The sequence below is a fragment of the Cupressus sempervirens genome, chromosome 2 (genome assembly GCF_028749045.1).
Source record: "Cupressus sempervirens isolate cs-2001-9-10 chromosome 2, ASM2874904v1, whole genome shotgun sequence".
NCBI lineage: Eukaryota > Viridiplantae > Streptophyta > Pinopsida > Cupressales > Cupressaceae > Cupressus > Cupressus sempervirens.
This window is the reverse complement of record NC_143119.1, coordinates 556337310-556352321: the sequence shown is the minus strand read 5'-3', so window position 1 is coordinate 556352321 and position 15012 is coordinate 556337310. Positions and strand designations below refer to the sequence as shown.

Here is a 15012-nt window from a genome sequence, read left to right as displayed (position 1 = left end):
CGATGGATATGAGCCTTGGATTCTAAATTTGTTCACAGCTAACATTGGTTTTTGTGAGAGATGGGTACGAAAGCACATCCCGATTGCTACATGGAAGCTCCCTATGGTTGCCTCTATGCCAACTCGATCGGCACAAAATTGGGAATGGTTTGACACCAGTTGTCATTCAAATGTGTCATTGGGGGATGTCCTAGAAAGTGGTCTTTCAAGGGTGATCTCACATCTAGCACTTGGATTGTGCATCACATCACAAGTGAATGGGGAGATCTCTCTATGAATGGTGGCATGGTGATTGCAAGAGAAAATTGACTTAGTCAAAGCATTGGCCTCGAGCCATTGTGACGGCCTTGAAATTTCTCTTTAATTGCAACCTATGTTTGTGCAGTAGCAAATTTTGCATGTAAGATTGGCCTTGTTCTTGACAGTTCCAGGAGATGACCTTCAAAAATTTTGGATTGGGCCCCTTCAAGGTGAAATTCATCTAGTTGATCGGATGATCCCATTGACCATTTCACTCCCTTGGCTCCATGAATTCACATCTCCTAACCGATGACAATCTTTTGCTCCTCTGACGACCTCATAAAAAATTGCATCGTGGATGGCTATTTGCTATGAATTTTCAATGATTTGGATTTTTAAGGCAGTTGTCGGTGTGTTCGATAATTTCTAATGCAGAGTGAGCCTCACACTAATAGGTTATATAGGAGAGGTGGTTTCCATGAGCCTCTCCCATGCCCCTCTCCTTGATTCAATGTCGGTGTCAGGGTGGATGGATATGTTAGATTTTGAAATGGTGGACGCTGACGTTGAATCAATTAGAGGGGTATGAAGCCCACCCTTGAGCTGCTATTCCTTGACTCTCCTTTAGATCATGTTTTCTTGTCACTCAGCTAGTGTAATTTTGGAAAAAAATTTGGTAGTGATTGCCAGCCCTCACTGCATCTACTTGGTGATTTTAAAACTTGATCTAAAATGGGAGCCCTCATCTAGCACCTCCGTCCAGTGTTCCTCGGGTATTGCATAAATTTTTTCTATCGATGTGAATCCCCCAACAAATGCCTAGCCTTAAAATCTCTCTTAGATCACCTTCTTCAATCAGTCAGACTAATGTAATTACGGAAGAGACCTGGTAGTGGTTGCCATTCTACAACGTGTCTGTTCAGCGATTTTGAAGTTGATCTAATGGCAAGCCCTTGTCTAGCCATGAGGTGGGTGCTTGGCGCTCTAGCAATTTTTTGTGTTCCTATCACGGCTACAATGGGAGCTTTGATAATAAAAGCTCTCTGCAACCCTCCCCAATAGAATCAATGCTAGTGTTCAAGAAAAACACGTTATTCAGATTTGGAATATTGGCACCAGCATCATTTCTATTGGGAGGGCTGTGAAGCCATCTCAATTTTGCTATGCGAGGGCTCTCTCCCCAGAGTCATTCCCTTAGCAACTACTTCTTTGCAACAAAATTTTTGGAATGGTTCGACAATAGTTGTCATTCCAATGGTTCCATTGTGGTGGTTGCTTGGGTAGCAATCTGAAGGGTGAGCCATCGTCTAGCAGTTGGGCTGCGCAAAACGAATGACAATGAAGCCTTTGTTATCAAAAGCTCCTCATGGCCATTCGATTAGAAGAGCCATTGCTTGTGTGAGAAAGGATGAGTGTAGCCTTGGATTCCAAACAAAATCAACGATGTCAGATCTATATAAGAGTGGAATGAAGTAGCAGCAACGCATTTGCTATATGTGGCTCCCCAAATTTGTTCTTCTTTCTCACTCCATTGCCACAATTTTTGGAGTTGTTCAACAGTGGTTGTCATTCCAATGTGTCATTGCAGTGATCTGGAGAGTGATGCTAAGGGTGGGAGCTTGTGTCTAGAATTAGGGATGTTTGTGCGAGTGAGAAGGGGAGCTTCTCTTATTGAATCCTCTCCATGGCCTTTGAATATAGACCCAGTGCTGATGATATCGATGGATACGAGCCCTTGGATTCTAAATTTTTTCATAGCTAACATTGGTTTTTGTGAGAGATGGGTATGAAAGCACATCTCAATTTCTATGCGAGAGCTCCCTAAGGTTTCCTTTGTGCCAACTCGATTGGAAAAACATTGGGAATAGTTTGACAGTGGTTGTCATTCCAATGTGTCATCAGGGGATGTCTTGGAAAGTGGTCTTTCAAGGGCGAGCTTGTGTCTAGCACTTGGATTGTACATCACGTCACAAGCGAATGGGGAGATCTCTCTGTGAACAACGACATGGTGATTGCAAGAGAAAATTGACTTATTCAGAGCATTGGCCTTGGGCCATTGTGACAGCCTTGCAATTTCTCTTTAATTGCAACCAATGTTTGCGCAGTAGCAGAGTTTGCATGTAAGATTGGCCTTGTTCTTGACAGTTCTAGGAGATGACCTCCGGAACTTTTGGATTGGGCCCCTTCAAGGTGAAATTCATCTAGTTGATTGGATGAGCTCAATGACCATTTCAGTCCCTTGGCTTCATGAATTCACATCTCCTAACCGATGACAATCTTTTCCTCCTCTACCGACCTCATAAAAAATTGGGTTGTGGATGGCTGTTTGGTCAGAATTTTCAATGATTTGGATTTTTAAGGCAGTTGTTGGTGTGTTCGCTAATTTCTAATGCAGAGCAAGCCTCACACTAATAGCTTATTAGGAGAGGTGGTTGCTACGAGCCTCTCCCATGCCCCTCTCATTGATTCAACGCCAATGTCAAGGTGGATGGATATGTCAGATTTTGAAATGGTGGATGCCGACGTTGAACCAATTAGAGGGGCATGAAGCCCACCCTCGAGGTGTTATTCCTTGACTCTCCTTTAGATCATGTTTTCTTGTCACTCAGCTAGCATAATTTTGGAAAAAGGTTTGGCAGCAATTACTAGCCCTCACCACGTCTACTTGGTGATTTTAAAACTTGATCTAAAATGGGAGCCCTCCTCTAGCACGTCTGTCCGGTGTTGCTCAAGTATTGCATAAATTTTTGCTATCAGCACGAATCCCCCAACAAATGCATACCCTTGGACCTTCTCTTAGATCACCTTCCTCTATCTCTCAATTGATGCAATTATGGAAGAGACTTGGCAATGGTTTCCATTCTATAGCACGTCTGTTCAGCGATTTTGAAGTTGATCTAATGGTGAGCCCTTGTTTAGCCATGAGGTGGGTGCTTGGCACTCTAGCAATTTTTTGTGTGCCTATCATAGCTACAATGGGAGAGGTGGTTTTTGTGAGCCTCTCCCATGCCCCTCTAATTGATTCAATGCTAGTGTCAAGGCGGATGGATATGTCATATTTTGAAATGGTGGACGCCAATGTTGAATCAATTAGAGGGGCATGAAACCCACCCTTGAGGTGTTATTCCTCAACTCTCCTTTAGATCATGTTTTCTTTACACTCAGTTGGTGCAATTTTGGAAAAAGGTTTGGTAGTGGTTGCCAGCCCTCACCATGTCTACTTGGTGATTTTAAAACTTGGTCTAAAATGGGAGCCCTCATCTAGCACCTCCATCCGGTGTTGCTTAGGTATTGCATAATTTTTTGCTATCGGATCGAATCCCCAAAAGAATGCCTACCCTTGGACTCTCTCTTAGATCACCTTCTTCGATCACTCGACTGACACAATTATGGAAGAGACTTGGCAGTGGTTGCCATTCTACAGTGTGTCTATTCAGCGATTTCAAAGTTGATCTAATGGCAAGCCCTTGTCTAGCCATGAGGTGGGTGGTGGGTGCTCTAGAAAATTTTTTTGTGTGCCTATCATAGCTACAATGGGAGATGTGGTTGTCGTGAGCCTATCCCATGCCCCCCTGATTGATTCAACCCTGGTGTCAAGGCGGATGGATATGTTAGATTTTGAAATGGTGGACGCCGAAATTGAATCAATTAGAGGGGCATGAAGCCCACCCTCGAGGTACTATTCCTAAACTCTCCTTTACATCATGTTTTATTGTCACTCAGCTAACGCAATTTGAGAAAAAGGTTTGCCAATAGTTGTCAGCCCTCACTACATCTACTGAGTGATTTTAAAACTCGATGTAAAATGGGAGCCCTCATCTAGCACCTCCGTCCGGTGTTGCTCGGGTATTGCGTAAATTTTTGCTATCGGTGCAAATCCCCCAATGAATGCCTACCCTTAGACTCTCTCTTAGATCACTTTCCTCTATCTCTCGATCGACACAATTATGGAAGAGACTTGGTAGTGGTTGCCATTCTATAGCGCATCTGTTTAATGATTTTGAAGTTAATCTAATGGCGAGCCCTTGTCTAGCCATGAGGTGGGTGCTTGGTGCTCTAGCAATTTTTTGTGTGCCTATTGTGGCTACAATGGGAGAGGTGGTTGTCATGAGCCTCTCCCATGCCCTTCTGATTGATTCAATGCCAATGTCAAGGTGGATGGATATTTCAGATCTTGAAATGGTGGACACCGACATTGAATCAATTAGAGGGGCATTAAGCCAACCCTTGAGGTGCTATTCCTTGACTCTCCTTTAGATCATGTTTTCTTTTCACTCAGCTAGCGCAATTTCGGAAAAAGTTTTGGCAGTGGTTGCCAGCCCTCACCGTGTCTACTTGGTGATTTTAAAACTTGATCTAAAATGGGAGCCCTTGTCTAGCACCTCCATCTAGTGTTTCTCGGGTATTGCATAAATTTTTGCTATCTGTGAAAATCCCCCAATGAATGCCTACCCTTGGACTCTCTCTTAGATCACCTTCTTCGATCACTTGACCGACGCAATTATAGAAGAGACTTGGTAGTGGTTGCCATTGTACAGCGCGTCTGTTCAGCGATTTTGAAGTTGATCTAATGGCAAGCCCTTGTATAACCATGAGGTGGGTGTTGGGCGCCCTAGAAATTTTTTATGTGCCTATTGCGGCTACAATGGGAGAGGTGGTTGTCGCGAGCCTCTCCCATGACTCTCTCATTGATTCAACATCAGTGTCAAGGCGAATAGATATGTCAGATTTTGAAATGGTGGACGTCGACGTTAGATCAATTAGAGGGGCATGAAGCCCACCCTCAACGTGCTATTCCTGGACTCTCCTTTAGATCATGTTTTCTTGTCACTCAGCTAGTGCAAGTTTGAAAAAAGGTTTGGCAGTGGTTGCCAGCCCTCACCGCGTCTACTTGGTGATTTCAAAACTTGATCTAAAATGGGAGCCCTCGTCTAGCACCTCCGTTCGATGTTGCTCGGGTATTGCATAAATTTTTGCTTTCAGTGTGAATCCCCCAATGAATGCCTACCCTTGGACTATCTCTTAGATCACCTTCTTTGATAAATCAACCAATGTAATTACAAAAGAGACTTGGTAGTAGTTGCCAGTCTCCAGCGCATCTGTTCAGTGATTTCAAAGTTGATCTAATGGTGAGCCCTTGTCTAGCCATGAGGTGGGTGTTTGGTGCTCTAGCAAATTTTTGTGTGCTTATCGCAGCTATAATGGGAGCTTTGATAACAAAAGCTCTTGGTGACCCTCCCCAATAGAATCAGTGTAGGTGTTCAAGAAAGATACGTTATTCTAATTTTGAATATTGGCACTAGCATTATTTCTATTGGAAGGGCCATGAAGCCATCCCAATTTTGCTATGTGAGGGCTCTCTCCCTAGAGTCATTCTCTTTGCAAAAAATTTTTTGGTGCAAAATTTTTGGAATGGTTCGGTAGTGGTTGTCATTCCAATGGTGTTGTTGTGGTGGTTACCTGGGCAACAATCTGAAGGGTGAGTTGTCATCTAGCCATTAGGCTGCGCATCACGAGTGACAAGGGAGCCTTTGTTATCAAAAGCTCCTCGTGGCCATTCAAAAGAGCTATTGCTTGTGTGAGCAACAAAAAATGCAGCCTCAAATTCCAAACAAAATGAACGACATCAGATCTATATATAAGAGCAAAATGAAGCAGCAGCCCATTTGCTATGTGCGGCTCCCCAAAGTTGCTCTTCTTTCTCACTCCATCGACACAAATTTGGGAGTTGTTCAATAGTGGTTTTCATTCCAATGTGTCATTGTGGTGATCTTTAGAGTGCTGCTAAGGGCAAGAGCTTGTGTCTAGCATTTGGGATGTTTGTGCAAGTGAGTAGGGGAGCTTCTCTTATCAAAACCTCTTTGTGACCTTTGAATATAGACCCAGTGCCAATGATATCGATGGATACAAGCCTTGGATTCTAAATTTGTTCATAGCTAACATTGGTTTTTGTGAGAGATGGGTACAAAAGCACATCCCAATTTCTACACAGGAGCTCCCTGGGGTCGCCTCTGTGCAACTTGATCGACACAACATTGGGAATGGTTCGACAGTAGTTGTCATTCCAATGTGTCATTAGGATGTCTTGGAAAGTGGTCTTTCAAGGGTGAGCTCGCATCTAGCACTAGGATTGTGCATCGCATCACAAGTGAATGGGGAGATCTCTCTATGAATGGCAGCATGGTGATTGCAAGAGAAAATTGACTTAGTCAGAGCATTGGCCTCAGGCCATTGTGATGGCCTTGCAATTTCCCTTTAATTGCAACCTATGTTTGTGCAGTAGCAGAGTTTGCATGTAAGATAGGCCTTGTTCTTGATAGTTCTAGGAGATGCCCTCCGAAACTTTTGGATTGGGCCCCTACAAGGTGAAATTCATCTAGTTAATCAGATGAAGCTCGATGTGCTTGTATCTATTCTGAGACGGTAATGATGATTATTAATCTATGGCGGTGAGTATATCCCATTTAGTAATCGCAATGGCAAAGCTGGTGGGAAGTACTTGTCGCTTTGTTTTGTTGGATACCCTATATGTTGGATACCCTATATGTATGGAGTTGTATCTTTTAGCCAAGGTCTCCATCTCTTGGCACATTCTATCATTGCATTGTTATCCTGCCCATATGGCAAGAAGGAAAGAGATGGTTGCACAGGTGCATTGCTCAACATCCCTAATTTCATCATGGGTCCACTCTCCACCCTAATTTTTTGCTGATTGGTAGAGCCTTGGGATTGAGAGGGGGTCTGGCGAAAGGTTTGGTTGCCACATAATTTATTTTCTAGTGCATTCTCAGTGCATGCTCGCCTCTTCACTATCTCATCTTACAGAAGTGCATGGCACTGTCATGACAGTTTTTGTGGTTCGGGCTAGTAGAAGCATAGAGTATTATCGATAATTTTTGTTTGGATGCGAAAACTCTCCATGCCCTGTCCTACTTGTGCGATCCAAATGGCTGTGGCTCATGGGTTCTGTGGGAGATACTCTTCTTTAGCTTCCCCCTAAAGAGAGTTTTCAGTGTTTGTATTGTGTGGACAAAAAGCCCAAGGCATTTCATCTCTCTTAAGATGCAAAATTCTAGGAGGGCTTGTTGAAGTATGGTCGTTTTAATGGGGTGCACCAAAAAGCGTGTAGGGGGAATATTCCTAGGAAATTCCTTACTCAGTCATGTGCATGGTGTACATCTTTTCATTATGACTCTATTGTGAGCATTTGTGATTCAAGCATTTTGGGGGAACGGGTTTCGTACGAGATGTTCTTCTCAGGCTCCTGTGAACCAGAGTGCTCATCTTTGTAATGCTTTAACAAGTGTAGGCCCAACGTGTCTATCTAGGGGAAGAAATCACATGAATTCTTTTTGCCAAGATGTGGGTTCTCGCGGGTGGTTCCCTCATAGTGCAGTTCTTTAGTTAGTGCATGTGCATGAGATTGTACCTGCACTAGCAGATCACGTGTCACGAGGAATGATTAGTGAGGCTCTGCTAGGAAAGGAGATATTTTCCAGATGTTAGACATGTCCATGTATGCGGGTGAGCTCTCATCACCTATAAATGTGTGGAGGTGGTGTTATACATGATGCCCTTGAGCGGCCTTATAATTGAGGTGGTTGCGTGCATAGTGATGCCCCCACCAATCACATAACCAGCCTTGTTTTTGAATCGCACGACCCTTCACCCTTCAACACGGTGGTCTCTATTGGCACTTCGGCAACTAGCTCTTCATCATCAAAAAAATTTTGTTGCAATCGAGAAGGATTTTTTCTATGCAGGTGCACCTCAATAGGCATGTAGGAGGCATATGCCTGGGAAATGGATGTCTCTGAGTGGCCTTACAATTGAGGTGGCTACGTGTGCGGTGCATCTTGTACAGACTTGAGGTTTCTTTCTGAGTAGTGGAGATAGTTAGTTTGAGGGTAAAGGGTTTTGTACAGGATGTTCTTCCTAGGTGCCTGCCAACCGAGGCTCCTTGTTCAGCCCTCTCTGGTTGATGATGGGACACTTTCCTCTTGTGTGAAATCTTTGAGCATTGCGAGTCCTGCATGTGCTATGAACATCATTATTGTTGCTTGTGTGGAAAATTATGTTTAGATGCATGACAAAGCAAATGAAAATTTTGGTTTCCCATTGCTATAGGCATCCCCTTGCTATAGCAGGTCTTGGGGGTCCCCTCATTGTTAGAAGCTACCTGGTCGATCCTGCTAGTAGTCTTTGATGGTACTTTGCTATTTAGATAACCATAGTAATTCTAGAGGTAATACATGCACCAAATCCTAATTCTTAGAGGGGAAGCATTTATTAGATAAAAGGCCAGCGCGGGCTCACCCGCTATTTCGGTGATTCATGATAACTCGACTGATCACACAGTCTTTGTGCTGGCAACACTTCATTCAAATTTATGCCCTATCAACTTTCGATGGTAGGATAGAGGCCTACCATGGTGTTGACAGGTGATAGAGAATTAGGGTTTGATTCTGGAGAGGGAGCCTAAGAAATGGCTACCACATCCAAGGAAGGAAGGAGGCACGCAAATTACCCAATCTTGACATGGGGAGGTAGTGACAATAAATAACAATACTGGGCTCATCAAGTCTGGTAATTGGAATGAGTAAAATCTAAATCCCTTAACGAGGATCCATTGGAGGGAAAATCTAGTGCCAGTAGCCGCGGTAATTCCAGCTCTAATAGCATATATTTAAGTTGTTGCAATTAAAAAGATCGTAGTTGGACCTTGGGTCGTCAAGATCGGTCCACCTTCTGAGTGTGCACTAGCCCTCACATCCCTTCTACTGGCGACGTGTTCCTGGCCTTAATTGGCTGGTTTGCAGTTTTGGCACCGTTACTTTGAAAAAATTAGAGTGCTCAAAGCAAGCCTACGCTCTGAATACATTAGCATGGAATAATGTGATAGGAGTTTGGTCCTGTTCTGTTGGCCTTCAGGATCAGAGTAATGATTAATAGGGACTATCAGGGGCATTTTTATTTCATTGTCAGAGGTGAAATTCTTGGATTTATGGAAGACAAACCACTACAAAAGCATTTGCCAAGGATATTTTCATTAATCAAGAATGAAAGTTGGGGGCTCGATGACAATTAGATACTGTCCTAGTCTCAACCATAAATGATGTCAACTAGGGATTAGTAGATGTTGCTCTAAGGACTCCACCAACACCTTCTTAGAAATTAGAGTGTTTGGGTTTCGGAGGGAGTATGGTTGCAAGGCTAAAACTTAAAGGAATTGATGGAAGGGCACCACCAGGAGTGGAGCCTATGGCTTAATTTAACTCAACACAGGGAAACTTACCAGGTCTAGACATAGTAAGAATAGATAGATTGAGATCTCTTTCTTGATTCTATGGGTGGTGGTGCATTTCCATTCTTAGTTGGTGGAGTGATTTGTCTGGTTAATTATGTTAATGAACGAGACCTCAGCCTGCTAACTAGCTACACAGAGGTTCTCCTTCGCAGCCAGCTTCTTAGAGGGAGTATAGCCTCCTAGGCCATGGAAGTTTGAGGCAATAATAGATCTGTAATACCCTTAGATGTTCTGGGCCACACGCATGCTACACTGATGCAACCAATGAGTTTCTCTCCCTAGCCTAAAAGGTTTGTGAAAACTTGCCAAATTGCATCATGATGGGGATAGACCATTGCAATTATTGATCTTCAACAAGGAATTCCTAGTAAGCACGAGTCATCAGCTCGCGTTAACTAGGTCCCTACCCTTTCTACACACCGCCCATCACTCCTACCAATTAAATGATCTGGTGAAGTGTTCGGATCACAGCAACGATGGCAGTTCCTATCGACGATGTTGCAAGAAGTTAATTGAACCTTATCATTTAGAGGAAGGAGAAGTCATAACAAGGTTATCGTAGGTGAACCTAAGGTAGGATCATTATCGGTTTGAGACCCTAAATCGTGTAGGGGATGGAGCTAGCCTCCTCCCCACCCTTGAAATCTTGGTGACGTGCGGACACTTGGCCTTGTAGCGATGTGCTGGATGGCCAAGCTATTGGTCCAGTGCTGTTGAGGTTGAGGGTCACATCGAATGCTGTGATCAAAAGCATTGATTCCCCATGAAGTGAAGAAGAGACTCAAATGCAATCTAGATTAGGATCGGTGCCTTCGAACAATGTCTATGTCTAAGCGAGAGGTCTCTACTTGGTTGCAGGTTAGAGGGGGTCTGGGCCTCATTCCCCATTAAGATTTCATGGCCAATCACGTGAACAGTGCTGTGCCAGGGATCTGTCATTTTGACAGGAGCAAGTCAGGACTACTGCAACCCCCCGTTACCTTGCCCACGTGTGTTGACTCATCGCTTGGAGCATTCTGTATTTAGGATGGGTGCACTAGCATGATTTGCAGGGTAGGGGCCCCATCTACTGACATGGCTCTCCCATGCATCAACTCCCACCTTTGCGAGGTTATGGGGTGGGTACACACCATAGCATTCCTCATTGCACCCACTGGGTGCTCAGGGTTTTAGATGTGTCAACACCTAACACACGGGTGCATCATGCACCTTAGAAATCCAAGGAATGAAGCGTGATCCAGTGCCTTGTGTGCTTGGGTCACTGAAAGACAAAAACATAACAAAATCATGACTCTCGGCAATGGATATCTTAGCTCTCGCCATGATGAAGAATGTAGTGAATTGCGATACTTATTGTGAATTAAAGAATCTTGTGAATCATCAAGTCTTTGAATGCAAGTTGTGCCTGAGGCCTCGGCCAAGGGCACTTCTTCTTGGGCATCACACTACAAAATTTTTCCCTCCCCAACAAGGAGTAGAGATGGCCGTCCATGTCCACAACTAGCGTACTATTGACTAAAATGAGCACGAGGTCTATCGATCCGTCGTGACAAGCGGTGGCTCGCAAAGGCCGGCATTGGTTTGGGCTGATCAAATGATTCCTCATGAGGAACTTTATTCTAGGCTCAGTGGCTCATCATAGTGTGGGCATGCTGTATCTCTACCGCATCCCCAAGTCAGGCATAAATACCTGCTTAGTTTAAGCATATCAATAAGCAGAGGAAAAGAAACTTACCAGGATTCCCCTAGTAACGACGAGCGAATCAGGAAGAGCCTAGCATGAAAATCGATGGTTGCGCCTATCAAATTGTAGTCTATAGAAGCATCCTCAGTGATGGACCAGGCCCAAGTCCCCTGGAAGGAGGCGCCAGAGAGGGCAAGAGCCCCGTCGGGCCCAAACCCTGTCGCACCACAAGGTACTGTCGATGAGTCAGGTTGTTTGGGAATGCAGCCCTAATCAGGTGGTAAACTCCATCCAAGGCTAAATATGGGCAAGAGATCGATAGAAAACAAGTACCGCGAGGGAAATATAAAAAGGACTTTGAAAAGAGAGTTAAAGAGTGCTTGAAATTGTTGGGAGGGAAGCATATGGAGGCTGGCGATGTGCCTCGGTTAGATGCAAAATAGTGTGAGCCAGTCTGCCCCTTGGTTTGAGGGAAGTACCAGCACGATCTGTCATGGTGGCACAAGCATGACCCTTTGGTTGCACAAATACTTCTATCACGATGGTCGAGGAGCGAAGCATGCACCTTTATGATAGGCTCTCGGGCACCTGTGCGCTCATGGCACTAGCCAATGGGCTTTCCATTTGATCCGTCTTGAAACACGGACCAAGGAGTCTAACATGTGTGCGAGTTGGTAGGTTGGGAAAAATTGTGAGGTGCAAGGAAGCTGACTAGCGTGATCCCCTCTCAGGGGGTGCACCACTGACCAACCCTGGTCTTCTGTAAAGGGTTCAAGTGTGAGCACACCTGTTGGGACCCGAAAGATGGTGAACTATGCTTGAGCAAGGTGAAGCCATAGGAAAATCTGGTGGAGGCCCGTAGTGATACTGACGTGGAAATCGTTCATCTAACTTGGGTATAGGGGCAAAAGACTAATCAAACCGTCTAGTAGCTGGTTTCCTCTGAAGTTTCCCTCAAGATAGCTAGAGCTCATGTGCAAGTTTTATCAGGTAAAGAAAATGATTAGAGGCATCAGGGGCATAATGCCCTTGACCTATTCTCAAAATTTAAATAGGTAAGTCAATGTGGCTGCTCTGTTGAGCTGTGCCACATAATCATGAGCTCCAAGTGGGCCATTTTTGGTAAGTAGAATTGGCGATGCAGGATGAACCAAAAACCGAGTTATAGTGCCAAATTATGGGCTAAAGCAGATCCCACAAAGGGTGTTGGTTGATTAAGAGAATAGGACGGTGGTCATAGAAGTCGAAATCTGCTAAGGAGTGTGTAACAATTCACCTGCCAAATCAACTAGCCCCAAAAATGGATGGCACTGAAGCACACAACCTATACTCAGCTATCGGGGCAAGTGCTAGGCTTCGATGAGTAGGAGGACATAGGTGTTATTGCAAAACCTTGCAAGTGAGCCTAGTTGGACCAGCCCCCGGTGTAGATCTTGGTGGTAGTAGGAAATATTCAAATGAGAACTTTGAAGACTGAAGTGGGGAAAGCTTCCATGTGAACAACACTTGGACATGGGTTAGTCAATCCTAAGAGATGGGGAAACCCTATTTCAAGGGTGCACTTTTCTCGATCATCAAAAGGGAATTGGGTTAATATTCTCAAACTAGGATGTGGTGGCAGATGGCAATGTTAGGAAATCTAGAGACATCAACGGGGGCCCCGTGAAGAGTTATCTTTTCTTTTTAATAGCCTGCCCACCCTGAAATCGGTTCAACCAGAGATAGGGTCCAATATATGGAAGAGCGCTGCACATCCTGTGGTGTTCAGTGTGCCTTCGGTGACCCTTTAAAATCTAGAGGACTGAGTATCGTTCACGCCCGATCGTACTCATAACTGCATTAGGTCTCCAAGGTGAACAACCTCAGGTCAATAGAACAATGTAGGTAAGGGAAGTCAACAAAATGGATCCGTAACTTTGGGAAAAGGATTGGCTCTCAGGGCTTGGCCTAGGGGTCTGTGCCCCAAACTTGTGGGTTGTTGGCAGCCTGCTTGAGCTGCTCTCGTGACAAGGGTGGGCTATTGCATGTCGATCGGGTGACAGACATAGGATGCCCCCTTCAGAGGGCTTTCCCTAGGTGGTGAACAGTCGACTCAAAATTGGTACGGACAAGGGGAATCCACCTATTTAATTAAAACAAAGCATTGCGATGGTCCCTATGGATGCTGACGCAATGTGATTTTTTCCCAGTGCTCTGAATGTCAAGGTGAAGAAATTCAACCAATCACGGGTAAACAGTGAGAGTTACTATGACTCTCTTAAGGTAGCCAAATGCCTCATCATCTAATTAGTGATGTGCATGAATGGATTAATGAGATTTCCACTATCCCTATCTACTATCTAGCAAAACCATAGCCAAGGGAACGGGCTTGGCAGAATCAGCGGGGAAAGAAGACCCTGTTGAGCTTGAGTCTAGTCCAACTTTGTGAAATGACTTGAGACATGTAGAATAAGTGGGAGCTTTTGGGTGCAAGTGAAATACCACTACTTTTAACGTTATTTTACTTATTCTGTGAGGTAGAGATGAGGCAATGCCCCTATTTTTGGCCTTAAGGTGCATCTAGGCACGTCGATCTAGGCAGAAGACATTGTTAGGTGGGGAGTTTGGCTGGGGTCGCACATCTGTTAAAAGATAACGTAGGTGTCCTAAGATGAGCTCAACGAGAAAAAAAATCTCGTGTTGAACAAAAGGTTAAAAGCTCATTTGATTTTGATTTTTAGTATGAATACAAATCGTGAAATCATGGCCTATCAATCCTTTAAAATTTCAAAATTTGATGCTAGAGGTGTTAGAAAAGTTACCACAAGGATAACTGGCTTATGGCAGCCAAGCGTTCATAGCAATGTTGCTTTTTGATCCTTCGATGTTGGCTCTTCCTATCATTGTGAAGCAAAATTCACCAAGTGTTGGATTGTTCACCCACCAAAAGGGAACATGAGCTGGGTTTAGACCTTCATGAGACAGGTTAGTTTTACCCTACTAATGATTCATGTTGCAATAGTAATTCAACTTAGTACAAGAGGAACCACTGATTCACACATTTGGTCATCGCGCTTGGTTGAAAAGCCAGTGGCGCAAAGCTACAATGTGTCGAATTATGACTAAACACCGCTAAGTCAGAATCTATGCTAGATGCGGCACATATCTCTCTCTGGCTAGATCATGACCTGTAGTAGGGGTGCTCATGCACTCTCAGGGGCTCGTGTCATTGGCCATCTCCGATCGGTGCATTAGCCTGTTGGAGCAACCTTGGATATTAATTTCAAGTGGTCGACAAGAAGAATCTTTTGCAGATGACTTAAATAAGCGACGAGGTATTGTAAGTGGCAGAGTGGCCTTGCTACCACAATCCACTGAGATTCAGCCCTCTGTCGCCTCAATTCATAAAACCTCTTTTGAATCTGAGGTGTGTGGGGTTTGTAATTTGTACGAGGGTGAGAAAATCTCCCAAGTGCCAAATTCTGGGTGGGTGAGGTTTGCAAGTTTTTTTGCGAGGTTGTAATAATCTCTCAGGTGCCAAATTCTTGGTGGGTGGGGTTTACAATTTGTGCGAGTGCAAGAAAATCTTCCAAGTGCCAAATTCTGGGTGGGTGGGGTTTGCAATTTTTGCGAGGGTGGAAAAACTCTCCCAGGTGCCAAATTTCAAGTAGGTGGGGTTTTGTGAAAATTTCCACAAGGGCAAAGAAATCTCCCAAGTGCCAAATTCCCAGTAGGGTGGGGTTTTGTAAAAAAAATTGCGAGGGTGAAGAAATCTCCCAAGTGCCAAATTCCTGGCAGGTGG

At 44.4% G+C, this 15012-nt stretch overlaps 2 non-coding genes and 1 pseudogene across 2 annotated transcripts; all 3 read left to right on the top strand.

The window, feature by feature from the left end:
• The first annotated feature begins 8283 nt into the window (after positions 1–8283).
• Positions 8284–10132, top strand: LOC149573791 (18S ribosomal RNA; annotated as a pseudogene).
• Positions 10133–10836: 704 nt separating this feature from the next.
• On the top strand, positions 10837–10990 carry LOC149573790 (5.8S ribosomal RNA). Its single transcript, XR_016361326.1, has one exon. It is a non-coding gene; the product is annotated as a 5.8S ribosomal RNA (ribosomal RNA).
• Positions 10991–11213: 223 nt separating this feature from the next.
• Positions 11214–14616, top strand: LOC149573789 (25S ribosomal RNA). Its single transcript, XR_016361055.1, has one exon. It is a non-coding gene; the product is annotated as a 25S ribosomal RNA (ribosomal RNA).
• Positions 14617–15012: the final 396 nt, after the last annotated feature.